The sequence below is a fragment of the Bos grunniens genome, chromosome 5, assembly GCF_055505025.1.
Source record: "Bos grunniens cultivar Pamir isolate PY7600 chromosome 5, Bosgru_T2T1.0, whole genome shotgun sequence".
NCBI classification, from domain to species: Eukaryota; Metazoa; Chordata; class Mammalia; order Artiodactyla; family Bovidae; genus Bos; species Bos grunniens.
In genome coordinates this window covers 24,110,351-24,125,852 of record NC_141169.1, presented here as the reverse complement: position 1 = coordinate 24,125,852, position 15,502 = coordinate 24,110,351, and the positions used below count along the sequence as shown (strand labels likewise).

Sequence of the window (15,502 nt, the reverse complement as noted above, 5' to 3'; positions counted from 1 at the left end):
GACCACCCTCCCTTCCAGGTCCACGCCCAGGAGCCGAAGGGAGTGGGCCGATGGCGGTCCCCGGGGCCTGAGTCCTAGAAGGTTGCCAGCGGGCGGAGAGCGGCGCCTGGTTAAGCTGCGCTGGTCGCGCTCAGTCCCCTCCCCCTGGCGGGCTTGCTCGCGGTCTCCCGCATCGGCCCGGCCCTGTTCCTCCCTCCTTCCCTCCGCTCCCCCGTCTCCTTCCGGCCACCCGGCGGCCCTCCCGGCTCACCATCGCGGATCGCGGAGGGGACGCTCAGACCCGCGCGCTCTGTGGTCCGCGTGGCCCGCCCGCCTCCGTGTCCGCAGCCTGGGAGAGCTCAACTCTGGGATTTCCCGCAGAACTGGAGCCTGGGGGACCGGGAATGCGGAAAGATCCCCAGCTCTTCTTCCCTGCCCAGGGACCCTCACCTCCTCCCACCTGGTTGGAGGCCACCTGGCCTCAGTTAAAACTCATCTCCTTCCCTGCATGTCTCCTCCCGAGATGTGACCTACTTTAAATGTGACCTACTTTTTAAAAAATCATCAACACTCATGGGAAAACCGGATCCAACATTTCGATAACCATTTTTCTTTGAAATACTCTTCTATTGCATCACTATTCAAAAGCTTGAAAGGTCAATGGCCACTTTTAGTTGAAGCGCCGGCTATGGGGAAGTTGGGCGAGGAAGCGGAGGGGCGCGGGGGTTGGAGGGGGGCGGTGCGGGGAAAGGCTCGACTCACAAACCTTGCTTGGTGCCCCCCCCTGCTGGCTCTGCGAGGAAACAGAAACCAGTTCCCTGACTTGGGGAGTCGTGGACAAAAGGCTTTTCTCAATAATTTTCCTGCTTTTGAGTAAATAATTACGCAAATAATTGATAAATTAGCCGGAGAGGAAGGGGAGGAGTGTATTTCCCAGCTAACAAAGGGTTTTGTCAACGATGGAGTCTCGTGGACGAATCATGTTTGTTTCTTAGAGTCTAATGTGGAGGACTGAGCTAACTGAACCCTAGTTGGAACCCTCTATAATAGAGACGGATAAGCTTGTATAAGTCTCTTACCCTCCTTGGACCCTCGACCTTTTCTATAAAATTAAGGGACTGCGTTCCAGTTCTGGGCGAGGGATTGGGATGAATGAACAAATAAGACTCCAAGTGGAATTTGTGTCTGGTCTGAGGCCCAGAAACACTTACTGAACCACTACCTCTACTAGGGTTCATTATGCTATAAATAATTGCATTTAACTTCTCCTTCCTTGGTAGAGAATCACAGAGGAAAAGTGTACCCACTTTTCCGTAGTGTAAAAAGATTTTTTTTTTAATTTTGCAAAGATAAAATAATTTCCATTTAATTGTCAGGTGAAATGAATCTGCCAGCAGCTCTTTTTAACTGTGTTTTCCTGTAGCCTCCTAAGGACCTTTGCACATGCCCTCCCTGCTTCCTGAAATGCCCCTCCCCAGACTGGGTGCGTGGCAGTCTGTAATCATTCAGGGCCCAGCTCAGGAATCATCTCTACAGAGTCATTGTCCACAAAGCTTACAGTAAACACAGTGCCAACTGTAGCAGCACCAAGCTTTGTACTAAAGTAGGGTTTTTAACTTCTGTCTCTGAAAGGTCTCAGCAATGCCCAGCATTTTGTTGGCCCTAGGAAGCACACATTAAGAAAATATTTATGAGATTGTGTTCAGTGAAAAAAAAAGTAGAATATGTAATTGTATCCATGCTATGCTTTTGACATTATAAAGTTAAGTGTGCCTGTGGGCAAAAACAGAATGTGACCAAATAAAAGCAGCTGTTTGGAGGGTGACAGAATGTGGGTGAATCTTTAGATTTGACTTTTCTTAATACTGTTCCAGTGTTTCTGATACAGCCATCATTTTCCCAAAACTGCATGAGAGTGTCATCGCTTACTCTCAGGGGGTAGAGTATGGTTTGCAGAGCTGAGGAACTGCCCTCCTGAACCCCAGGTCTGCCACCCATCACTACCCTTTAGATGTCTAAGCGGAATCTCTGGTTTAATAGGTTCCAAACTGCGGCCTGAATAACCCTCCCCGCCCCCCCTCAAAAATAAAACAAAAACAAAGCCATCCCTCCTGCACTCTTCCCCATCTCTGAAAACATCAATTTCAGTCTTCAGCTGCTCAGGCCAGTAGCCCCAGAGCCATCCTCCTCACACATCCCTCATCTCATATGTCAACTAGTCCTTTGATTTCACAGTAAACCCAGAAGGGAAACACTGGCCACATCTCCCCCGTGCATTAGTCTGTGTTTGTTCAGTCACTCAGTCGTGTCCAATTCTTTGCAGCCCCATGGACTGCAGCAGGCCAGGCTTCCCTGTCCTTCACCATTTCCCAGAGTTTCCTCAAACTCACGTCCTTTGAGTTGCTGATGCCATCCAACCATCTCACCCTCTATTTTCCCCTTCTCCTGCCTTCAATCTTTCCCAGCATCAGGGTTTTTTCTAATAAGTCAACTCATTAGTCTAGGCCACCTTCATTCCTGGGCTTCCCAGGTGGCACTAGTAGCAAAGAACCCACTTGCCAATGCAGGAGATATAAGAGACGCGGGTTCCACCCCGGGGTGGGGAAGATTCCCTGGAGAAGGAAATGGCAACCCACTCCAGTATTCCTGCCTGGAGAATCCCATGGACAGAAGAGCCTGGTGGGCTACAGTCCACGGGGTCGCAAAGAGTCGGACACAACTGAAAGCGGCTTAGCACTAGCACGAGCACTGTCATTTCTACCTGGCTTACTGCTGCAGCCTCCCACAGAAGGCTCTCCAATCAGTGAGAGAAACCCTGATTAAACTAAGTCATCTCACTTCCCCCCTCTGCTCTACCCCAAATGACTGCATTGCACCGGAGTAAAAGGCAAAGCCCTAACAGCTACTCACAAGACCCTGGACGATCTGTCCCCTCTCTGATCTCATCCCCTCCTGCTCTGTTCCTCGATCACAACGCTCAAGCCACGGTGAACTCCTTGCTATGGGTAGAACGTGCTATCTGTGTTCCTTCCTCAGGCTCTTTGTCTTTGCTGTTTCCTGCACCTACCACTCTCTTCCTCCAGATAATCTGCATGGTTTGCTCCTTCACTTCCTCAGATCTTTGTTAAGTGCCACCTTCATCACGAGACTTGACTGATCACCCTATTCAGAATCCACCTCTCCTCCTACCTCTCTTTCCTCCGTGCTCTACTTTTGTCCCTTGCATTGATCACTATCTATCCTAGTTTATGTCTTATTCATTGGCCTGATTTCCTGTCTTTCTCACCCAGAAGAATGTAAGCTTCATGAGGACATGTATCTGTTTTGCACTGTTTACAGCTTTTTATCTCATTTCCTTGAATAGTTTCCAGCACATAGTAGGCATTCCACGTAATTGGAGAATGAATGAAGTTCCAGCAAAGTGACTTTAAACTACCCAGGCATGAATCCTTGCTCTGCCACTGCTGACTGCCTATGTTATTTTTGGCAAATGATTTAGCCTTTTATGGAGATAATAATGAAACGTATAGGGCTATTGTGAAAATTAAATGACATAATCTATGAAAAGTGCTTTGGCATTTAGCAAATAATAAAGATCAGCTATTATTTTAACTCTCATCCTTTTACTCTCAATGAGTTTGAATTTTTCTCCCTATAGGTAAGGTTATCTTATTTTGTGTGTATGAAACCCAACAGTCACTCTCTGGTCACTGCCGAAGAACTTCCTGTGAGTTGACTCCCTGGAGTTCACCCTTAGCTTTAAATTTACAAGGTAAAATAGTGATTCAGTCTGTTCCCAGGTTTTCAGGACTACATGCTCTGTTTAGGGGGCAGGTGCAAGGCTAAAGATGTGAACTCTCATTCTACTAGGAAGGGAAGGAAGAGTGATTTTCACAAAGCTGAGGAGTGTTTTCTGTTGCTTGCATGGAGGAACTGCCAAAGCTTGAAAATATCCTCCATGAACCAAACTCAAACTGGGTCTTCTTGGTTTTTTAATGCAGATGCTCTGATACTAAAACTGACTCGAGCAATCGGCACTGAGCTTGCTGAGTTGCAGAGAGAGCTTTTTGGTTTTGTTTGGGGACTGAGGGAATGGCTGTTAGCTATTGTGTCTGAAGTGCCTGTGGGTAGCAAGTTACCCTTTTAAGTGGCCACCATTCCTTCCTTATAGAGTTTGCCATCTCACCACCACCACCACCACCACCACCACCACCACCACACACACACATACACACACACACACACACCATCCTCAACACTCCTTGTGATTCTGGAACCTACTCTTTTGGAAAGCATGTGACTCAGGCTAGCCAATAGGAGTGCCCCATGCCCTTGGATATGGGTTCGTCCACTATCACAGCAGATTAATTTTTAGGATTTGATGTAAGTGCCTCCCCTTCTGAGATCATGGGCAGTAAGGACCATGTAAGTCAACTTTCCCACCGCTTGGAGAGCTTGTCAAAGAACAAAAACAACAGAGAAGAAAGCAGAGCTCAGTTTTGAGTGAGGAGAAGAGATTCCTGAGCACTTGGATCCAACAAGCCTGAGGCAGCACTGCCCTTGGGCTCCTCAGATACAGGAGTGAACAGGTTTATTTATCCCCGCAGGGTTTGATGTGGGTTTCTGTAGCTTGTAGTCAAAGAAACTCTCATGGGGTATAACGGGCCAAATGTGGAGGGATGTGTCGGAGGGAGTAGAGGGAGAACTGAGAAGATGAAGAAGAAAGCTGCCTTTCGTGGTAATGAGCCTCTATTACTGCTCATCTGGGGCTTCTCAGTACCCCTTCCCTTTGACAGGGTCCTACTTTCTCCATCCCTGTAGTGGAAGACCATCTGGGGAACAGAGGAAGAGAGGGGGATCCTGCTGGCTCCTGTGCTCTGGCTCAGGGGTGTGGGGGAGGGAAAAGCCAGGCAGATGGCCCTCCCCTAGACTTCTGGGACCCAGGGACATGGTGCATGGATGTGACCTCAGTCCTTCTGTCCACAGAAGTGGAAGGGAATCATGTTCTAGGAGAGTAGTTGTCAATGTTAAGTCACAGATCTCTCAGAAATCCTGATCAGAGTTCAACAAACCACCTGCCTATGGGCCATATTTGACCTCCCCCACCACCCCACTCCAGTGCTCCTGCCTGGAAAATCCCATGGACGGAGGAGCCTGGTAGGCTGCAGTCCATGGGGTCACTAAGAGTCGGACATGACTAAGCGACCTCACTTTCACTTTTCACTTTCATGCACTGGAGAAGTAAATGGCAACCCACTCCAGTGTTCTTGCCTGGAGAATCCCAGGGACGGGGGAGCCTGGTGGGCTGCTGTCTCTGGGGTTGCACAGAGTCGGACACGACTGAAGTGACTTAGCAGCAGCAGCAGCAGCAGCAGCAGCAGCAGCAGCACCCTGAGTGTTATGGGCTTCCCAGGTGGCGCCAGTGGGAAATAACCCATCGGCAGGAGACATAAGAGATTCAGGTTCAATCCCTGGAGGGGGCACAACTACCCGCTGCAGTATTCTGTCCTAGAAAATCCCATGGACAGAGGAGCCTGGTGGGCTACAGTCCATGGGGTTGCAAAGAGTCGGACACAACAGAGGTGACTTAGCACAAGCACGTACCCTGAGTGTTATGGTTGGTCTACCAGGGTTCTAAAAAAGAAAAGAAAAATGTGAACCAAATTAAAAATTTGGAGATTTCATCCCCAAAGAGATCCAGAGTTTTGCATTCTCTAAGATTTGTCCACACTGAGTCCCATCCCCTCAAGGCAGTGATGGGCTGAAGCAGAGCAGTGGTTGCTGCCTTGGAAGGCATGTGTCCTCCGGTTCTCCACAGCCCTCACCATCCTCTGCGGATCCCCAACACTGAGCAGTACCTGCTATTTGTCATCACTCTTGCATTGTTGGTTTTCTTATGGTGGAGAAGTATTTTTTTTGGACCTAAATGGAGAAATAAAAAAATACAACCCAAAGACTGAATATTTCAAGACAAATAGAAGACAGCTTATTTCTCTGTGGGGGTGGAGCCTATGCCTCTGTATAATAGGCAAAATGTGGCGGGGTTCTCCCACTGACCTGTTTCATTCTTCTGTATTCCTACCTGGTCCTGCAGGCATTTGCATACAGGTTCCATTTTTCTCTGCAGAAAAATGTTCTAGGACTTCCCTGGTGGTGCGGGGGATAAGAATCTGCCTGCCAATGCAGGGGCTATGGGTTCAATCCCTGGTCTGGGAGATTCCATAGGCAACTAGCTCACGAGCCACAACCACTGAGCCTGCCTGCTGCAACTACCGAAGCCCACTCACCTCAAGCCTCTGCTCCGCAACAAGAGAAGCCACTGCAATGAGAAGCCCACACACCACAACTAGAGAAAGCCCACACAAAGCAATGAAGACCCAGAACAGCCAAAAAGAAAAAAAATGTTCTGGAGGGAGACGCAGATTGGTGGGTGGGAGTGGTTATTGACAACCTAAAACCTGACTGTAAATCTCCAGGGGCGAAATGAGCTCAGGTGAGACCCCTTGTCCTAGGATATGGATAGTTTCCATTAAAGCACTTCTGAGAGATAAAAGTCTGCTTTCAGCATGGTTCAGGGTGCTCCTTATTGAAATTGGTCTATACAGGCAGAGGGTATTCAATCATGAAGACACTGGCTTCACTAGTGCGGAGTAATTTTCTTCAAACCCTTTCTCCTTCCTCACATTGCTCTTTCTGGCCATCTTGTTTCCCAAACTCACCAAACCTGCCTCAGGATCTTTGTACTTATTCTCCTGGAAATGCTCTATCCCTAATATTCTCATGGCATCATTCCCTCACTTTGTCCAGGTCTTTGCTCACCGAGACCTTCCTTTTCTTATCAGTGATTATTTCTTTCCCCGGCTTTATTTTTCATCCCAGCATTTACCACTACCTGATGTTATCAGTGTTCTTCATTTGACCTTTGTTTAATGTCTCTCTCCCACTGGAAATATAAAAGGGACTTTGTTTTATTCACTACTGTATCTTCAATGCCTAAAATAGCTCCTAGTCCATAGTAGAAAGGCTTCCCCAGTGACTCAGTGGTAAAAGAATATGCCTGCAATGCAGGAGATGCTCAGGAGACCTGGGTTCCATCCCTGGGTCTGGAAGATCCCCTGGAGAAGGAAAAGGCAACTCAATCCAGTATTCTTGCCTGGGAAATCCCATGGATAGAGGAGCCTGGAGGGCTAGTCCACGGAGTCACAAAGAGTCAGACATGACTGACAGACCAAGCAACAACAAACCATAGATGTCCAGTATAAAGTTACTGAATGAATCAATCAAACACGCATCCCAAGTAGGAAAATTGAAGCATTTTCACTATCTTCTTTCTGGCTTGAATCCTTTTTTAGCTTCTGCATCTTCTCTTGTGTACATGTGCTTCTCAGCTTAGTCTTTGACTTAGCCTGCAGACTCAAATCCACTACCAAGAAGAGCTTGGGCTCTCCTGGATTTTCTCCTTGATTTCCATGGGCTTGACTTTACATCTGTCGTACCAAGTAGCTAGCATGTAAGAGACTCAGCCACTTGATGAGCTGTTATGCTTCCTTCTCATTCAAATCACCTTCCAAGCTCTGCTCCAAGACCTTCCAAAGAGTAACTGATGGTGTTATTAGACCTAAGCCTGGGCAGCTTCTAGGTATGTTTGATTTTCCAGAGGAGTTCCCAAAGGTCAAGGCCTGGTATGATGATGTGGTAAGCAGAACAGGCAGAAGAAATACCTATTGGTAAATAACAAACACCACTCCTGGCTTAGTCATAGAATTCTGAGAAGTAGCAGTACCCAGTGAACCAACCTGGAGATTGGCAGTCATGGGTGAGACTAACTTTAACCAAAGGCATGTGGCAGAGCTACAAAAAGCAAGCTCTGAACTGTGCAAACAGTAACCACCCACCTCTTCAAGCCACAGGGACAAGCTCCATATGCAAGCCATGTGGCCAGGCCAGCTAATCACACAGAGCAGGACTTTTCTGTTCCCTAGCTCATTAAATTATAATGATCATGTCCAGCCATAAAAGAAAGCAATAAAATATCATCCATTTGCCTTTATGTGATAACTTTAATCTCTCTTCACCATATATTTGAAGCATATGCCTGACTTTACTTATAATAATCCATTGATGGTGGTAGGAAAAGAAATATCTACTTTGCCTGTAAGTAAATTAAATCAAAGTAGATTAAGTAGGTTATTCTGTACTTGTAATAACCTTGTCCTTAGGAAAACAGTATAGGGTTTAGCATGAACAAACAAAACATTTTCAGTGGAAAAGTAACTTGTAGGGTAAGTTGCTTTTAAAATAGGTCATTCAAATCACTGAAAGTGCTATTCCAACAAATGTGGCTGTTACATTTTCAAAGGTTATTTACAATATTTAAACATAGGCTAGGGATAAAAAATTGAGGGGGAAAGTTGGGTTCTTTCTGTTTTGTTTTAAAATATTCCCAATCAAGAAATCATTATATTTCAGTATGTGTCAACAACTCCAAAATAAACAGTAAGGTCTTGTTTCTTAAAAAATAACAAAAACAATTTTTTAAAGAAATAATTCTGTGAACATCATGCTGGTAAGTCCTGCCACTTTTCCCTTTGGTTTTTCCAAAGCATGCTCAAAGGAGATTTTTGTTGCAACTTACCTTTTCTTCTCTGATTTTTTAAAGCCGATACTCAAAATAGACAAATTTGTCTGACAAAGTCATCAGGCAAATCCTTGTCTTTCGTGACATAAATATTTTTAGTCAAAGTCTACAATGCCTTCTACTGTGCCATAACCACCAATTTTCCCCTGCCACGTATTCATTCAGTCAGATTAATTTTATTGTAATCTATTGATTGCAGTCATTAAATGGGAAAAAAATAATGATGACATAATAAAAAGGGCTCAATAAATAAAGATGGTATGCATAAACAAATATCACTGATAGGAACTTGGAAATCAGAAGGCAATTATAATATGCCAACACCTCACACAAAGACCACCATAAAAGAATAAGACACCAGCTACCAAAGTCCAGTCAAAAAGAAATGGATAACATTTATAGCCCTTTTAAAGAAGTAGACTCCAGATTCATGAGACTTTACTGGTGAGTTTTACCACTTAATGAAGAAATGACATCTGTTCTACATAAACTTTTCCCAAAAAATAGAAGTGGTAACATTTCACAACTCATTTTATTAATAAGAGGCCAGCATTGTCATGATGCCAAAGATAGGTAAGACAGAAAACTATAGACTAATACCTCTTGTGAACATAGTAACAAAATACTAGCAAATTGAATCCCGAAATCTATAAAAAGGATAATATACCATGACCTACTTGGGTATATTCCAGAAAAGCAAAGTAGGCTCAATATTCAAAATCAACCAGTAAAAGTCACATTTTCAACAGACTAAAATACTAAAATTATGTAATATCTCAATATATGTTTTAAAAGCATTTATAAAATTCAAGATTCATTACAAACAGTTTTGGCAAACTTGAGATAGAAGGAAATAGTTCTCAATCTGGCAAACCTTATGTCCAAAAAAAATGGTAACATTGTTATTTTTCTTTAGCTTTTTATTTTGTATTGGGGGTATAGCCAATTAACAATGTTGATAGTTTCAGGTGAACAGGGAAGGGACTCAGCCACACATACTTGTATCAATTCTCCCCCAGTCTCCCCTCCCATCCAGGCTGCCACATAACACTGAGCAAGGTTCCACACACTATACAGTTGGTCCTTGTTGCTTATCCATTTTAAATACAGCAGTCTTGCCTGGAGAATCCCATGGACGGAGGAGCCTGGTGGGCTGCAGTCCATGGGGTCTTGGGAATTGGACACAGCTGAGCGACTTCACTTTCACTTTTCACTTTCATGCATTGGAGAAGGAAATGGCAACCCACTCCAGTGTTCTTGCCTGGAGAATCCCAGGGATGGGGGAGCCTGGTGGGCTGCCGTCTATGGGGTCGCACAGAGTCGGACAGACTGAAGCGACTTAGCAGCAGCAGCAGCAGCAGCAGTGTGTACAAGTCCATCCCAAACTCCCTAACTATCCCTTCCCCCATATTTTCCCCCACCTCCCCACTCCCCCACTCCTAGCAGCCATAAACTCAGTCTCAAAGTCTGTGAGTCTGCTTCCGTTTTGTACATAACTCAGCCATTAAAAAGAATGAAATAAGGCCATTTGCAGCAACATAGATGGACCTGGAGAGTGTCATACTGAGTGAAGTAAGTCACACAGAGATGGAGAAATGTCATTTGACATCCCTTGTGTGTGGAATCTAAAAAGAAATGATACAAATGAACTTAAGTAACATCATTCTTAACCGTAAAAGATTGAACGCTTTGCAATTCAATCTCGGATTGAAGCAAGAGTGCCCACTTTTTATAACTTCTTTTCACTGTTAAATTGGAGGTCCTAGCTAATGCAATAAAATAAGAAAATAAATAAAAGCATACAGATTATTTTTTTAAAAAGTAAAAATGTCTTTAATTGCAAATAGCATAATCATATGCATAGAAAATTTAAGATATCAAAAATAGAAATAGTTATTACAAAAAATATGTGAGTTTAGCTATGTATCAGGATACAGTGAAGTGAAAGTCTCTCAGTCATGTCTGACTCTTTGTGACCCCATGAACTATACAGTCTATGGAATTCTCCAGGCCAGAATAATGGAGTGGGTTGCCTTTCCTTTCCCCAGGGGATCTTCCCAACAGAGGGATCGAACCCAGGTCTCCCGCATTGCAGGCAGATTCTTTACCAGCTAAGCCAGGAGGGAAGCCCATCAGGATACAAGATCAATATAAAAAATAAATTGTTTTTCTACTTATAAGCAATGAACTATTGGATGTTGAAAATGCTAAAAATATCACTCACTGCAATAATTTATATGGGGAAAGAATCTTAAAAAGAGTGGATATATGTATATGTATAATTGATACACTTTGCTATACAGTAGAAACTATTGCAACATTGTAAATCAACTATACCCTAATACAAATTTTAAAAATTAGCACTCACAATAGCTTAAAAACATGAAATATTTAGAGATAAATATAACCAACTATGTGCAAGACCTGTATACTGAAAAAATTTCTAATGCTGAGAGAAATCAAGGAAGAACTAAACAAATCAAGAGATAAACATGCTCATGAATGGGAAGAGTGAATGTTGTTAAGATGTCAATTCTTTCCAAATTCATCTGCAGATCAACAGCCTTTGTTGTTATAGTAGAAATCTACAAACTGAATCTAAAATTTTTTTGAAAATATAAAGGACCAGAAATGACTTTTGAAAAAAGATAATAGAGTTAGAGGAGTTGAGTTGGAGTTGAAATCTCTCTGATTTCAAGATTTATTCTAAAGCTACAGTAATCAAGGCAGTGCATATAGCTAAAGGTAGAACTATAGATCAAAGGGACAGACTTATAGAATCCAGAAATAGATCCACCAAAATATAGTAAACTGATTTCCAACAAAAGGGCTCAGGTGATTCAATGGGGAAAAGAGTTTTTCAACAAATAGTGCTGGAACAATTGGACATCCGAAAAAAAAAAAAAATGAACCTTGACTCTTACTTCATACTGTAGTCCACAATTAGCTTGAAGTGGATCATAGACCTAAATGTTAAGAGATAAAACTATAAAACTTCTGAGAAAACATAGGAGAAGATCTTTTTACCTTGGGTTAAATAGGGGTTTCCTAGATAAGAAACAAATATCACAAACCATAAAAGAACAAATTAATATATTGGACTTCATCAAAATTTTAAAATTTCTACTTGTCTAAAGATGTTATATGAATATATCTCAATAAATCTGTTATAAAAATATTAAGAAAATGAAAAAAGCCACAGACATGGAAAATTATTAGAAAATTTTATATCTGATAAAGGACTTATAAAAAAACTATTACAGCACAATAAGAATAATATTTAAAAACCCAACTAAAAAGAGGTCAAAATATTTAAACAGACACTTTCACTAAAGAAATAAATGAATGGCAAATTAGTTCATTAAAAGATGCTAATTTGAGTTTAGGGAAATGTAAATTAAAACATGAGAAGATACCATTGCACCCTCACTAGAATCTCTGAAATTTTTAAAATTGACATGACCAAACATTGCCAAGCATACAAAACAACAGAAATTCTCATTTTTTTTTTTTTAGAAATTCTCATTTTTATAACAATTTTATTCATAACAGCTGAAGAAAATGTTCACCAATTGGTGAATAAACAAATTGTCTATATCCAGACCATAGAGTAATAGTCAGCAACACAAATAGAACTATAGACACATGCAACAATATGAATTCATCTCAAAAGCTATTAGCTAAGTATAACAAGCCAGACACAAAAGGCTATATATTATAGGATTTCATTTATATAACATTCTAAAAAACAGGTCAGATATTGCAAGGAAATGAGGGTGGGTGAGGAGATTGACTACAAAGAGCATGAAGGAACATTTGAAGTTGATAGAAATGTCCTATATCTTGATTAAGGCAGTAGTTTTATGCCTCTGTATGATCAACAAAGGGCTTCCCTGATGGCTCAGTGCCAAAGAATCTGCCTGCAGTGCAGGGGACAAGGAGATGCAAGTTCAATCCCTGGGTCAGGAAGATCCCTGGAGGAGGAAATGGCAACCCACTCCAGTTTTCTTGCCTGGAAGATTCCATGGGCAGAAGAGCCTGGCGGGCTACAGTCCACAGGGTCACAAAGAGTCAGACACGACTGAGCACACTCACACGATGGTAGACAAAACTCATTGAATGGTACTTGTAAGGGGTAAATTTTATTGGGTTGGCCAAAATGTTTGTTCAGGTTTTTTCATAACATGGAAACCAAATGAAACTTTTTGGCTGACCCAATATTTTATGTGAATTATTCCCCAATAAACCTGACTCTTTAAAAGGTAAAACTTAAGAAGTACCTTGCAGAAGGACAAAAGAGAGGAAAGACTGAAACTTTATGTTATTCAGACTAAGTCAGTATACATGTAAGACCCCATCACTAAATAATCTTCCCTCTAACTGGTATTTTGGCATTCGTATGGTGCTCACTCTGGGAAGACAAATAAGGGAGGTAAGGTGATTTTTTTTTTATCCCTACAACTAAAAATTCTCAACACATCTCTCCACGTTAATTCAGATTATTCAACAAAGAAAATAGTTTAGGTTTGGTGAAGTTACAAATAGGAGAAGATAGTTTTAACTTTAGTACTAAAAACAGGTTTAAAAATAGAACCCATAACTAGATCTTAAATGTTCTTACCACAAAAAAGAAATGGCAATTATGCGGTGGGCTGATAATATTGTAATATATAAATGTATCAAATCATGTTTGTACATCTTAATGTTACATGTCAGTTATATCTTGATTTTTAAAATTAAAAATATAAATAGATGATAAAAACAGCACTCTTACATATCCTCAGAGGGATAGAAGGTATTTTACCCATGTGGATCCTTAGCTAACCATAGCTCTCTGCAGGCAGAAAATGCAGATAGAGGGAGATGCTGTGAAACTGAATAGTTTTGCCCCAGGTAGATGGTTGGACGTACATGTTGCAGAGATCACTCTGGTAGTCGTGGTATGAAACTGAATTTGATCAAGGCAATGCAGTTTAGAAGGACATCGTTGTTGAAAGCTGAAACCATCCCTTGGTAAGTGATAAAGCCGTCTCTCAGGGCAATGAGAGGTGGCAACTCAGAGGGACTTGGCCATTGGTTGACTGTGACGGTGAGTGAGAAAATGGCATTGGGGATCACACTAACATTCTGACTTGGTAGAGGATGTTGTTACACCAAAAGAACCTGGAAAGAGAGGCAGCGGGCACGCTTGGATAGAGGAAGGGTTCTCATAAGGCACTTGTCTATGTTGATCCAGGAGTTTAATTTTGGCTTTTTCTATAAACTCTTCCTTCCCTGCCGTATGCCCTTCCTCTCTATTCTCACATTATAGTAAGTGATGAATAAAAATAATAAAGTATCTATTTTATGTCCATCTGTCCCACTTAACTGGGAGCTACTCAAGGGTAGGACCTGTGTATTCTGCATTTTTTATCAGGTCCAGAATTCTTATTGTGCTTCCCAGGCCTGAATGTTCTTGCTCCTGTGTCCCCAACTTCTCTGCCGAGCCAGTTCTCTCTCACCTGCTGACATTGCTAGTCCCTCTGCCTGGAAGGTCCCTCTGCCTCCCCCTCATTACAACCCCTCCCGGATCTGAAAATCTCTTCATCATTCTTCGGGTCTCAGCTAAGTCATCATTTCCCTTAGGAAAACCTCAGGATTTCCCCCACGTCTGGTGTAGGGCCCCTCCTGAATGTCCCACAGCACCTCTAATTCTGGCTATATTAACACCCACGACTCTGGTGGCTCTGTCGGTAAAGGGAGAGACCACCTGAAATACTAGAGATCTAGGTTTGATCCCTAGGTCAGGCAGATCCCCCGGAGAAGGAAATGGCTACCCACTGCAGTATTCCTGCCTGGGAGTTCCCACAGACAGAGGAGACTGGTGGGCTACAGTCCATGGGGTCACAAGAGTCAGACATGACGTAGCCACTAACCCACCACCACCACTCCATTATAATTGCCTGCGTTCTTCATCAGCCTGTAAGTTTCATAAGACCAAAGACTATGGGAGCCCTGGTTGTGCTGTGCTTAGTCTCTCGGTCATGTCTGACTCTTTGTGACCCCATGGAGTGTAGCCTGCCAGGCTCCTCTGTCTGTGGGGATTCTTCAGGCAAGAATAGTGGAGTGGGTTGCCATGCCCTTCTCCAGGGGAACTTCCCAACCCAGGAATCGAACACAGGTCTCCTGCATTGCAGGTGGATTCTTTACCAGCTGAGCTACCAGGGAAGGCCAGCCCTGGTTAGCAGTATTAGTCATATTAATCATCATAATAATATTGGCTACTAGGCATTTAATTTGTTTAAAATACTAGGTATTTTAATGTAATTTATTGTTTACTAGGTATTTAATATACGCCAGTCATCCTTCTAAGTATTTTGACGTATTAACTCATTTAGACCTCATGACAGCCTTTCAAGGTAAGCCCTGTTATTATCACCTTTTCAGGTGATAATATGGAGACTAAAATGTCACGAGGCAAGTTAACTTGAGGTCAACATTCTAAGAAGAGTATTAATCAACAGCGACGACAGCTATTTATCCCGTGCTCCCTGGTTCCTCTCACGCTATCATCAGAGAAAAGATGTTCCATCAATGTTTGCAGAATTGATTTCAGGTGAGGAGGTCGTACTCGAGCTGGCAGCTCGTACCTGGCACAGAGCAGAGGGCAGACCAGGCAAAACTGTCATAAACACCCAGCACCTGCCCGGGGCTGAGGTGCTGGGACACAGCAGTAAAAACACTCTCCTCGCAGCTGCTTTAAGGCCATGGGGAAGGGCGTCCTGCCACTCAGAACAGCAGGGGGAAGATTTTTGGGTCTTTTTGCTTTTTATATTTTAACTGTGCCCTGTGGCAAGTGGGATCTTAGTTCCTCAGCCAGGGATCAAATCTATGCCTCCTGCATTG

General features: G+C 42.9%; 1 long non-coding RNA gene across 1 annotated transcript in view; it reads left to right on the top strand.

Moving 5' to 3' along the window:
• LOC147371413 (uncharacterized) overlaps positions 1–15,502 on the top strand; it is a 35,298-nt gene that overhangs the window by 1,324 nt on the left and 18,472 nt on the right. The window lies entirely within an intron of this gene.